This window comes from Equus przewalskii, chromosome 13 (assembly GCF_037783145.1).
Source record: "Equus przewalskii isolate Varuska chromosome 13, EquPr2, whole genome shotgun sequence".
Classification (NCBI taxonomy): Eukaryota; Metazoa; Chordata; class Mammalia; order Perissodactyla; family Equidae; genus Equus; species Equus przewalskii.
Window position 1 is genome coordinate 59117732 of NC_091843.1, and position 12374 is coordinate 59130105.

Below are 12374 nucleotides of genomic sequence, written 5' to 3' on the forward strand. Positions count from 1 at the left end.
CACCCCTCCCGGCCCTGATAGCCTTTGTCTTTCAGGCTACAGAACTCTCGGAGTGCAAAGAATAGTACTTGAGATCTAACGAGTGCTAGGAAAACAGATATGACCCAATTCTTTAAGCTTCAAATATAATTAGCCCAAATTTCATCACAAAGTTCTTCTTAATTTTTTCTCAGAATCTTGTGAGTAAGGATGTATTATTTAACTACTGCAGCATAATAAATTTTCCCAAAACTTAGAGACTTAAAATAATAATTATGGATTATTTCTCGTGGTTTCTTTGAGTCAGTTAGGATACAGGGGAGATGGCCTGCCCCTGCTACATAATGTCTGGGCTCTCAGCGGGAAAACTTGAAGACTGAGACTAGGTACCATTGGAAGTCTTGTTTTCCCACATTGTTAGGCATTGATGCTGACGGAGTGCTTAGTTGGGGTTATTGGTCAGAATATACACACACAGCCTTTCCATGATGCATAGGCTTCTTCACGTAATGGTGGTGTGGTTCCAAGGGCAGGCATCCTGAGAGAAAGCAAGAGCCAGGTAGAAGCCATATTGCCTTTTTTGACCTGGCCTCGGAAGTCATGCAGCATCATTTCCACCCCATTCAATTGGTTGAGGTATTTGTAAAGATCCACCAGGTTCAAGGAGAAGGAACATAGACTCCATTTCTTAATGGAGATGTGTCAACGTCACATTGGAAAAAGAGCGTGAGGGACGGGGTACACAGTGATGTGGCCTTCTTGGCCAAGTAAATGTTGCTACAGGAAGCAATAGTAAGAAATTCAAAAATTTTCTAAATCACCAATGATTCTTAGCTCCTGCTTTTGCTAAGTCAGTTCCATTAATGAATGTCTCTTTTGAATGTTCTCTCCCTATTCTCTTTCACATAGAAGACTCAAAATCCATCCTCCTTCCATGATTTACACACACAAAGAAATATACTCCCTACAAAACAAATACTCACAAACAAAAACACTCATTAAAATCTTTTCTGTGTAGCAGACTTGACTGAGGCTTCCAGCAATGGATAGGATTTACATTATAGCCAAACAAATAACTTAGAATATTGGAAACCCCTAATGTGAAAAGCTCTTATGGACCTTTCCCCAAGTTCCAGGCTTTCCTTGCTCCCTGTTTCCCTCTGTTTTCTTACCTGCCTCTTCTCTCTCAGGAGTAAAAACTTTACTTTCCATTTTCCCATAAAAATTAACTTGCTTCAACAAACTCTGTATGATTTCATTCACATGTGGAAGATAAACAAATACCTGGACAAAGAGAACAGATTAGTGGTTACTGGAGGGGAAGGGGGTTGGGAGAGTGGGCATAAGGGGTAAAGGGGCTCATATGTACGGTGACTGACAATAAGGTACACTTGAAATTCACAATATTGTAAACTATTATGACCTCAACAAAAAAAATTACCTTGCTTCAGCTCTGCTGAGTCTGCATACCCTGTGCTCAGCACATGGACCCTCTTTGTACATACAAAGACCCACTAATATATTCTGCCAAACCACAGGCCCTCTGAACCGAAGCCTCGCCCTCTGTTCCTCCTCCACCTCTTTCTGCAAGGGTAGGAGCAGTGAAAAGAGGTTGTCCTTCAGCTGTATGAATTATTCCCTATTCCCACCCTGTCCTCTCCATGGAAAAGGCAGAAGTTGCTACGTTCAGTTGTGGTTTTAAATAACATTTTTCCCCTCTGCATTGCGCTAGTGTGCATTGAATTACAGCCAGCACTATCCACTTAAGTTTTCCATCTCTGATTTCCAAAACATTCAGTGAAAGCTTCAGCCTCAGACATTATGAATATGGCTAAGAACAGAGCTTCTGAGGCACAAATCACCAACAATCAAGAAAGAGCACCCAAGTCCCCATTTATACCTAAACCAGATAGGTAGACCTGGCTTCTCTCTTCTCTCCTACAGACAATTCTGGGTCTGCTTGGCTTCCCTTTCTAAAGCCTATCCTTAAATTCTATGAATTTGTAGAAATAGATTGACTCAGGAGAGGCCTTTATGGAAACATCTGAATATGACAGAGATACTCTCTGAGTAGTCCCTAAATAGATAGATTCTGGAAGAATATTGCTTCCCACATGGTGGCTATAATACAAATTCCAACTATTTTCTCCGCAGTCATGTCCTCACTCTTCCCCTAACCTCCTTCTTAGTGAGTCTGCCCGGAATGTCTCCTCTCCACTCCCACAGCCCTGCTGAAAGGGAGTGCACCTTGTGATTCCACACACCTGTCCAGAGCTGAATGGGTTATGGTGGACAACTGGCTCAAACTAATCCAATCAGGTGGTTTTCCTAGGTAAAAGAGATAGGACTAAGAGACAGCAGCTAAAATAGCCTGAGTAAAGCAGAGCACACCTCTCAGCAGAGGGAGAAGCACGAAGTAGATACTGAGAGAATTGACATGGACACAAACCATTTGGCATCCAGAGCTGGAGAACGTAATCTAGTTTTCAAAAGCCATTTAGTTTCTTCTTCCAGGCCCTTGAGAAGTCTGACAACTCCTCTTGCCCCTCAGTTGGTTGAGAGATCTCAACAATGAAACAATAGCTGATCTTATTGCTTCAGCTACTTTGTAACCATATACTTGGTTGCAAAGATTATTCTACACAGAATATGAGAAAGAAAATGGAAAGATATTTATTTTAATTAATTTACTTACCTACTATTTTCTGGGCATATATATTGTAAGTAGTGAAGAATTATAAATCAAGAGTTTCAGGAAAGTATGATTCATGTTCTTCCATGATACCCTAAAACCATTAAAAGGATAAACCCTACTTTAATACTGAATGAAATGTTGTCATTGTGAACTTATCCTAGGCAATTAAAGAACTTTCTCGAGAAACTGTATGCTATTGAAGTGTCTCTAAAGGTATTGTGCAGTATCAACCCTTGAATAGTGAACTTTATTTGAGAGGGCTCCATAGCAGGACTTTGCCAGATGCTAATGAATATGCTTCTTGTTGATTTTCTCAAGAAATCTCTATCTGTTCCTTAGAGTGAGTATCATACCAAAATAAACAAACAAGCAGACAAGTAAAAACAAATTTGTAAAGCATTTCTGAGAAATGTGAGCCCATTTCAAGAAATGGAGTCAGATGCATTAGCAAATTAAGAAACGCCCTGGATTGTGGGAAAAGCCTAAATCACGATTAAACAAATAAGGAGTTGGACTCTGTGTAAACCTGCATGTGTAATTCTTTACGTAAGGAATTCATACCACTGACTGACAATGGGCCACGTCATGCACAAACAGGACATGGTTCAGAGGAGAGGAAGTAGGCGCCACACTCATGAACTATTAAGCAAGCTCCTTAGGCTCATTGAGCCTGTGTCCTCATTTGTGACATGAGGATAACAGCGTTGTTTACTACAATGGGATGTTGTGAGGGTTTAACAATGTAGTTCACGTAAAGCACTTGGCACATGCACTGATGGGCTCAATAGATCTCATAGTACTTGCTGTAGAGAAGTTGTTGTTATCTTAATTGTTACAAACGTATCTAGAAATTCTGGTGCAATTTTCCTGGTATATGAAGAGCCTGATGTGCTGGCTGGAGATTGCACCCAACTTGCCTCTGCTCCCCAAGACCACTCCCGGTTCTGGGGTGTGTGTGTGTGTGTGTGTGCACCTGCTAAATTGGTCTGTACTAAATCCTATGGTTTCTGCCATTAGGCTTCAGTTTCTTTGGCTTCCTTTAGATTCCTTTACTCACCAGAAAAACAGAGAAGCTGTTTTAATATTTTGCTGTCTAACCTTTAAAATTACCAGCAAAACAATCTGTCTCCTGGACCTCCCACACCCTATTCATCTCGATCATCAATTTATTTCATGTGAGCACACAGGCAATCAGATGACCATTGGACTAGATGGGAAAAAGTGACCCAACTGCTAGTACAAAACGATTAGAAACTTGCCATACTTTAACTGTGCCCCTGAAAAATTTCCCTTTTGTTCCTCCACACCTACAATATCTGGAACTTTGAGTCTTAAATGATGCACCATACGCTCAAAAATTTTGATTTTTCTTTCTTGGATTGCTCAACGTAATATAAACAGCATTTTGGACTTAAAAATTGAGCTCAGAACACTTTTGTTTCTAAATACCACTAGCATACATATCTTGGTTAATATGCAACTATGTTGAAGCATTATTGCATTTACTTCTAAGTGTCCCACCTCTCTTAAGCTCTTGCTGTCCCATTTAGAGAGAAAATTGTGTGTATTTACATGCACATAGTACACAATTCAAATAGTACAATAGGTCATACAGTTAAAAGTGAGCTACCCAGTTTGCCCGGCCCCCCTCAAGAGAATCATCATTAGTTTCTTGTGATATATACTTAGAAAAACAAAACAAAATGTAGCACACATAAACATGCTCCACTAGAGTTCCTTGAGAGAATTAAGCTCTCATACCCCAAGGCATCCATGGTATGTAATAAATTAACTTTTCTCCTAGGCACCAGGAATGGTATTAATTATGTACTATCCTTGGGAGAATTAAGGAAATAGTTATGAATAATTTCTGTGTTTCAGATGGTTCAGATGAGGAACTCTAGTTGGGAAATACTTTCACTTAACCATTTAGCTTGCAGATTACATACATGAGTGCACATGGACCTGCTCTCCTCCTCCTCCTTTTCTTTTTTCTCACTCTTTTACTTTTTAATCGAGGTATAACATAAATTAGAAAGTGCATAAAGTGCATCAACCTTAAGTACATACAGCATGAAGAATTTTATATACGTGTACACCCGTGTAACCACCATTCAGATCATGAGATAGAACATTTCCATCACCTTAGACTGTTCCCTCATGTCCCCAGAGGTAACTTCTAGTCTAACTTCTATCATTACAATTAGTTTTGCCTGTTTTGGAATTTCATGTAAATGAAAATTTATTTGTATCCCCTTGCTTTCCCTCAACGTGTCAGAGAGATTTTCCACATTGTTTACATCGGTCTACTCCTTTTATTGCTATTATTCCATTATATGAATAGGTCATATTTATTGACTCATTTTTCTGTTGGCGGACATCTGGATTCTTTCCAGTTTGGAGTTATTTTGAACATAGCTGCTATGGACAAAGTTGTACACGCCTATGGGTGGATATATGCACTCATTTCTCTTGGGTATAGACCTAGGAGCAACCTGGGTCATAAGGGAGGCATCTGTTTAGCTTTAGTAAACATTGCCAAACAGCTTTCCAAAATGGTTGTTCCAATTTTCCTCATTCATTTTAACAGCTGCATAGTGTTATATGGATTTTCCATGATTTATTTAAACTAGCCCACTATTAATAGAAATGTAAGTTGTTTCCAAACATTTGTTATTACAAAATATGTTCCAAATATGATCCTTTTATATAAATCACTTTGCACATATACAAGCTTATCTGTAGGAAAAAGTATAGGAAGTGAATTTGTTGGAGACAAGAGTAAGTGCATTTTCAATTTTAGTAGGTCGGAACAAATTGCCTACAAAGTGTTTCAACAAGTGCACGCACCTACTGGCGATACGTGACACTGTTTCACCTCATACTCGCCAACACAAGTCATCAAATGTTTTAAACTTGTCTGTCCAATAGGTATAAATTATGTTTCCTGGCACTTTTAATTTGAAAATTTCTTATTATAAGTGATATTAAGTATCTTTTCATAAGTTTAAAGTATTGGTATTTTCTTTTCTGTGACTTCTCTTTTAATATATTTTACTCATTATTCTATTGGGTTGTTGGTCCTTTATTGACTTAGCAGAGCTCTTTTTACATTAAAAAACTTAGTCCTTAATCTGTGATATGAATTGCAAATATTTTTTAATCTGCTAATAACTGAGAGAATAATTTGGAATATTTCCTTTACATCAAGTTTCCAAAGCATATATTACAAAGCCCTAGTCTTCCTTGGTTCTGCCACCCACAAGATGTGTCTTGATTATTATTAATGAATAAAATAATTTGTGCTCTAAATGCACTCTCTGGATTATTAAAAATAAGCTTGCCCTAATGCATATCTCAGAGAATTGAAAGGAAGCCTGCATATAAAAAAGTGATTGGCAGAGACACAGAACATGAGTATGGCTGCTATCTTAACAATTTTCTCAAGAAAGCAAAAGGCACGTTGCATTCTTAGTAAGATTCTGTGTCAGGGTCATTTGGTTAGCTTTCAAAAGTGTTTATATGTGGTGACCGGATGCCTCACACTACCTAGGACAGCCCACAAGACACAGAGAAATTGGCAGCCACCACACACTGCTCCCAAATACTTGGTCAACTTGGAGTGGCTCATAAAATGCCCTCAAAAAGATGATTGGTGTAGAGAGGGAACTAAGGTGTTATTCTAAACAGTGATATCACTGAGATGCTTAAAACTGCTAGTCTTCAGGAAGATTTCTCTCCACCCATTGACCTCTCCCGTTAAAGTCATAGTGTTAGAACCTGACATTCACTCACTTTCTCCTCCATTAGATTCTTTGCAGCTAGGGACCATTTATCATTTGTAGCAGCTTTCTATTGCCACCATAACAAATTACCACCAATTTAGCAGTTAAAACAACACCCACTTTTCATGTCATAGTTCTGCAGGTTGGAAGTCCAGGTCACCACGGCTCAGCTGGATCTTCTGCTTAGAGTCTCCTAAGACAGAAATCAGGGTGCCAGCAGGGCTGTGTCCCTTTCTGGAGGCTCTGAGGATGAATCCATCTCCAAGCTCATTCAGGCTGCTGGGATAATTCAGTTCTTGGAGACTGTGGAGCTGAGGTCCCTGTCTCCTTGCTGGCTGTCAGCCAGGGCCTCCTCTCAGCCTCTTAAGGTCACCTGCATTCCTGTTTTATTGCCCCCTCAATCTTCAAACCCACAACAGAGCATTGACTCGTTCTCACATTTTGAATTTCTTCTTGCTGCAGCTGAAAGAGATTCTCTGCTTTTCTTTTCTTTTCTTTGTTTTTGTGAGAAAGATTGGCCCTGAGCTAACATCTGTTACCAATCTTCCTCTTTTTGCTTGAGGAAGATGGACCCTGAGCTAACATTCATGCCAGTCTTCCTCTACTTTGTATATGGGACACCACCACAGCATGGCTTGATGAGTGGTATGTAGGTCCGCGCCTGGGATCCAAATCTGCGAACCCTGTGCCACCTCAGCGGAGCATGTGAAGTTAACCACTATGCCACCAAGACTGCCCCAAGGTTCTCTGCTTTTAAAGGCCCATGTGATTAGGTGGGCACAACTGGATAATCCAGAATAATCTTCTTTTTTCAGGTCTGTAACTTTAATGGCATCTACAAAGTCTCTTTTGCCACACAAGGTCACATATTCTGAGGTTGTTGGGATAAGACAGAGACATCTTTGGAGGAGCCATTATTCTGCCTACCATATTATTCTTTTCATCCCTCCTACCCTCCCTCCCTCTCTTTCTTTTTTTATGCACAGCATCTAGCACAATGCTAGGCATATAATGTAAGGAGAACTAAATGAATACTGGTTAGCTGAATGATGTTTTAGAGTTCCTCATCTTGAAACTTCAGTCTAAATTCTGGGAATAGATATTGAATCAAGAATTTGTCAGGTGGTTAATAAAATACCATAAAAGAGCAGAAAAAGTCATAGAGGCTTCTCATCATTTTTCCCCTTCAGCCTAGGGTGAGTGACCTGCCTGGTCCAGGAGTGTGGTCCCGTGTCTCTTGGTCCAAGTTCATGTTTGGGGTTGCCCTAAGCACCTCGAGGTTGTTATGCACTGCAGGACTCTGGGGACAAAACAGATAGAACTCTGTGATGACACAAGCCAAATTTGGACTTGATAGTGTTTTAGAAAAATAGGAAAGAACATTAGGCACTCTACAGAAGACAACATTTTTTCAGACAAAGAAATATCCCACTGTGGTAGAGGAAGAAGATTAGAACTTTAGATCATTTGAAACCTTATCTTTGGTTCTGGACTTCCTCTTGGTAGAGAGCAATGAGACATCTTTGCATGAGAATTTTGATTTGCCTCCACCCAGAGGCAAATTCTCACTGATTTTTGTTGAACAACCAAAAAAGACACATTCTCACCCTTCCCCAACAAATTCCACTAAAGATAAATCCTCATTGTTAAATATTCTCAGTAGAATAAATAATCATCTCCAAAGAGACTTTGACTAATACTTTAGCCCCAACTTCTTGGTTTGAATGAAATAACAGTACTCTATCATTACGACTTTTATTTCTTTTTTGCAATGGTCAAGGTCTAATTAGTGACTTCAAAATACTATCTATTATATTTGTTTTAGAGAATTCGATATTTACTACAGTTTTTATGTATGTTTACAATTCTGCCTCCCCCCTAGGCTCACCTTCCTTGAGCAAAGAATTCATCTTTAATCTGAGAACGTAGTACAATGCCAGGTATATGGTAGGTCCTTAAAAATGTTTTTTTTTTTGATTAAAAAAGGCTCAGAGAATTGAATGCAAGTTATATGCACTGCAACTTGCACACTCTACTATCTGTTGTAAACTACGACCAGAGACATATAGATGATGTATGAACATACTTCATAGTTAAAAGGAAGTATGTTTATAAATACTAAAATTCTGGAATTATCAATACCATGTTGATTTTAATTGAATACAGATAAACATGGAACCTAAAATAGATCATTTGAATATCATCATTCTGCTATTTAAAAGAAACTAAGCAGCAGTAACCATTAGTAACAAGATAATATTACCTAATCCAAAACTATCATGCTATGAAACACAGCACCATTTATATTAAACCTCTGTGATTAACAATATGTAATAAAGAATATTCAAGAAAAGGAGCATTCAGGAAAATAACAACTTTCAGGTGCTGAGTCAAAAGTGATTCCAGTTAAGTTCTTCATGGGAAACATAGGACCCCGTGGTCAAAGGCTATGATTGTAGTTCCCATAAAGAACCAGAGGCATCCATGTTAACGTGTTTGGCGAGGAGGTGGATGAGACGACCTGATTCTGCAGCTCTGAGGCCACACACCTTTTACTCTATGTGGAGCCAACTAAGTGTGCTCACAGAGTGCAGACAGAAGCTCCTCCAAGCAAAAACTGTTTTGCTTATTGCAGCTGAACTTCCAGACTTTCAGAAACTGGAAACTTTCTTGGGTAGAAATATAATTGTCTTAAAAAAAAAAAAAAAAGCTTTGCATATTAATAATGAAAATCTCAGAATCATTTCTAAAATTTAGTGAAACAAGCACTAACAAAAATGACAAATTATATTTCAAGACTACTGAAGAATTTTTTTAAAATCTTCCATCCTTTCACTTCTGATGTTTATCAAGAATGCAAAAGTGAGACCCTTGACCAAATAGAGTGTGACTGAGATAATTTTTCAAGCCATTACAGTTTGAGGGTGACTAAAGAAACACATTTAAGCAGAAGACCCCACTTATAAATCTTCACACAATAATTCCCTTATAAGTTTTCTGATCATAGGATTTTAGAGTGTTATGACTGGAAGAGATTTGGAGAAACTTCTAGTCCAATCCCCTTGTCTGACAGACCATAGAATTCCTAATAATTCCATTTCATCTAAAACTTTTCCTAATGACAGTATTTTATAGTGGCCTTTATAACACCTTGCCAGCTAAGCTATTTTAACAGCAGATAGATATTTTTAAATCATTCTGTAATCACAGTTCTTTTGCTTTTTAGCTAAAACTCAAGTTATGGAGAAGGTTCCTAAGGACTTTCGTATAATTTGGTTTATATTAGAAGGATAAGGAAATATTAAATTTGATGGCACAATAAAATCCTGCCTCTAAATTCTCTATTGGTGTATACACATGTATATATATATGATGTATACATGTATATATAATATGACATATATGATATTATGGCATATATATATTCAATTGTTTTTTGGGTTTTTTTTTTTAAGGAAGATTAGCTCTGAGCTAACATCTGCCACCAATCCTCCTCTTTTTGCAGAGGAAGACTGGCCCTGAGCTAACATCTGTGCCCATCTTCCTCTACTTACCACAGCATGGCTCGATAAGCAGTGCGTAGGTCTGCACCCAGGATCCAAACCAGCAAATCCTGGGCTGCCGAAGCAGAACGTGTGAACTTAACCACTACACCACCTGGCTGGCCCCTCAGTTGTTTTACATATACAAATATGTATATATTTTTTTACATATATATGTGTGAAAGAGTATGAGGCCTCTGGTCAGACAGTCTTGCTTTTAAATCCTGTCTCTGTCATTTAGTAACTATGTGTGATCCCAGGCAAATTATTTACTCAGTAATACAAGATATGTTAAAAATGAGTTAAAGAAAACGCCTAAGTCAAAGTATTTTATGAAATTTAAGGGAGATCACACAGGTGAATGTGCTTAGCACAGTACTTCTCAAAATATATCAGCTCTACAGCGGCTCCTTTCCTTCCTTCCTTCCCTCCTTCCCTTCCTTCCTCCCTTCCTCCCTTCCTCCCTCCCTTCCTTCCACCACTCATGGGTCTTTACCTGAGGCTTAAACACATTCTGCATCATTCCATTATTTTTAAATGAAGTATTAGCACTATTCTCCTAAGAGCTGTAGAAAAAAAATTTAAAACATTAACATGAATAAAAAAATAAGTTTGAACAATTTTTTTTCTTCAGGTGAAACCAAACTTTTCTATATTGTCTGTTTCTTTCCTGGGAGAAAGAAAGGCTTGATGCATGAGCATTGGAATTACTTTGAAAGAACACATTCAGATCAAGCTACAGCACTTTTCTCTCTTGCTTCCCCAGGGAGAGGGGATTGGGAATAACTCATTATTTTTTCTTCCCGAGTTCCAGTCAAATTAGCATCAACTTCATTCAACTTTGGCACTAAGTCAAACTTGAGCTGGGTGTGGTTAAGGATTAAAAAAAATAGTTCAACACCTCAAATGAATTCTAAAGTTAATAGCTGCCCTTACAAATTAGAGAAACTATAGTTTGATTTTATAATTCTCACGAATTCTGTGCCTCTTTAAATTGAGTAGTGATGATTTATTAAACATTCAGTAAAACTTTATTGTCTTGAACTGATTTGTCACTGTAAACTCTATTTTGAAGAAAAATGTGTTCTTTCATATTTATACATTAAACAGATATTTTACCTACTTAAAGGTGCTAGGTTCTGTCAGACACCAGGGATCTAAAAAGCAAAAGTAATGATCTCCAAAATCTGGTGATAAGAGAAGAAAAACAACAAAGGTCTTACAGTACAACGTGACGTGTACTTCACTAGAAGAATGCCTGCCTTCCGGAGCTCATCCTCAGTACTCTTTGCTCTTGCCCGTTACACTCCAGCCACGTTATCCCAAGCACACTCTTCCTATGCCCTGAACACCCCCATTCAGTTATGCCTCAGTACCTTTACACTTGCTTCCCCCCCACCCTCTGACAGGAATGCTCATCCTCCATATCTTTCAACTGATGGCTCCATCATTATTCAGGTCTTAGCTCTAGTGTCAATTCAAAGAGACCTTCCCTGAGTACCCTTTCCCTCACCCTGTGTCCAGCCATTCTTTGCCGCATCACTTTTTTAAAAAAATCTTCTTTATCTGAAAATGCCTTGCTTACTAATTTGTTTACTTCTATCTTGAATTTGTGATTGTAGCTGTAGAGTTCAGTTCCTCGAAGACAGTGCCTGGGTCTGTCTTGCTCACTGTTCTATGTCCAATGCCTAGCACATTGCCTTATATACAGTAAGGAGATGCTCAATAAATATTTATTGAATTGCATGAATGGTGCCATGAGGAGTCATTGGGGCCATCAGGGAAGCTTCACAGAGGAGGTAAGGCTGAGCCTGTTTAAGACATGGGATTAACACCAAGTGGGGACTGATAAGAAGAGGGCTTTGAGGAAGGTTTCCACCTTGTGTGAGTGAGTATGTGGAAGCGTGACCAGTTGCATGAACAGAGAACAGAAGGTGGTCCCAGACTTCCAAGGGAGATGATGACTTCGGTTTTGGGTAAAGTGAGTTTATGATGCCTGTGGGTCATTCAGGTAGGGATGTTCCTGAATCCAATTACTTTACTTTGTTAAGTAATTGCACGGCTTAACCTTTCTCCAGCTCAGTTTTTCATCTGTGAAGTGAGGATACTGATGTCACAGAATTGATACAAAGACTATACATAGCATGCTAACTCCTTGCACATGGAGAATGCTTCTTTCAAATGCTATTTTCTGGGAAATTGTGGGCTTTCGGTGATACAATGGATACTTAGACAGGGGAACTAGGTCTGTGTTGGAGACAGAGATTTCTGCTACTTTTTACCTTGTACAGCCCCTCAGGAGAGTTGCCAGTGAACTACTCCTAAGCATAGATCCTTGAGGGACTACTTTAACAAGTTCTTCTTTTTTTTTTT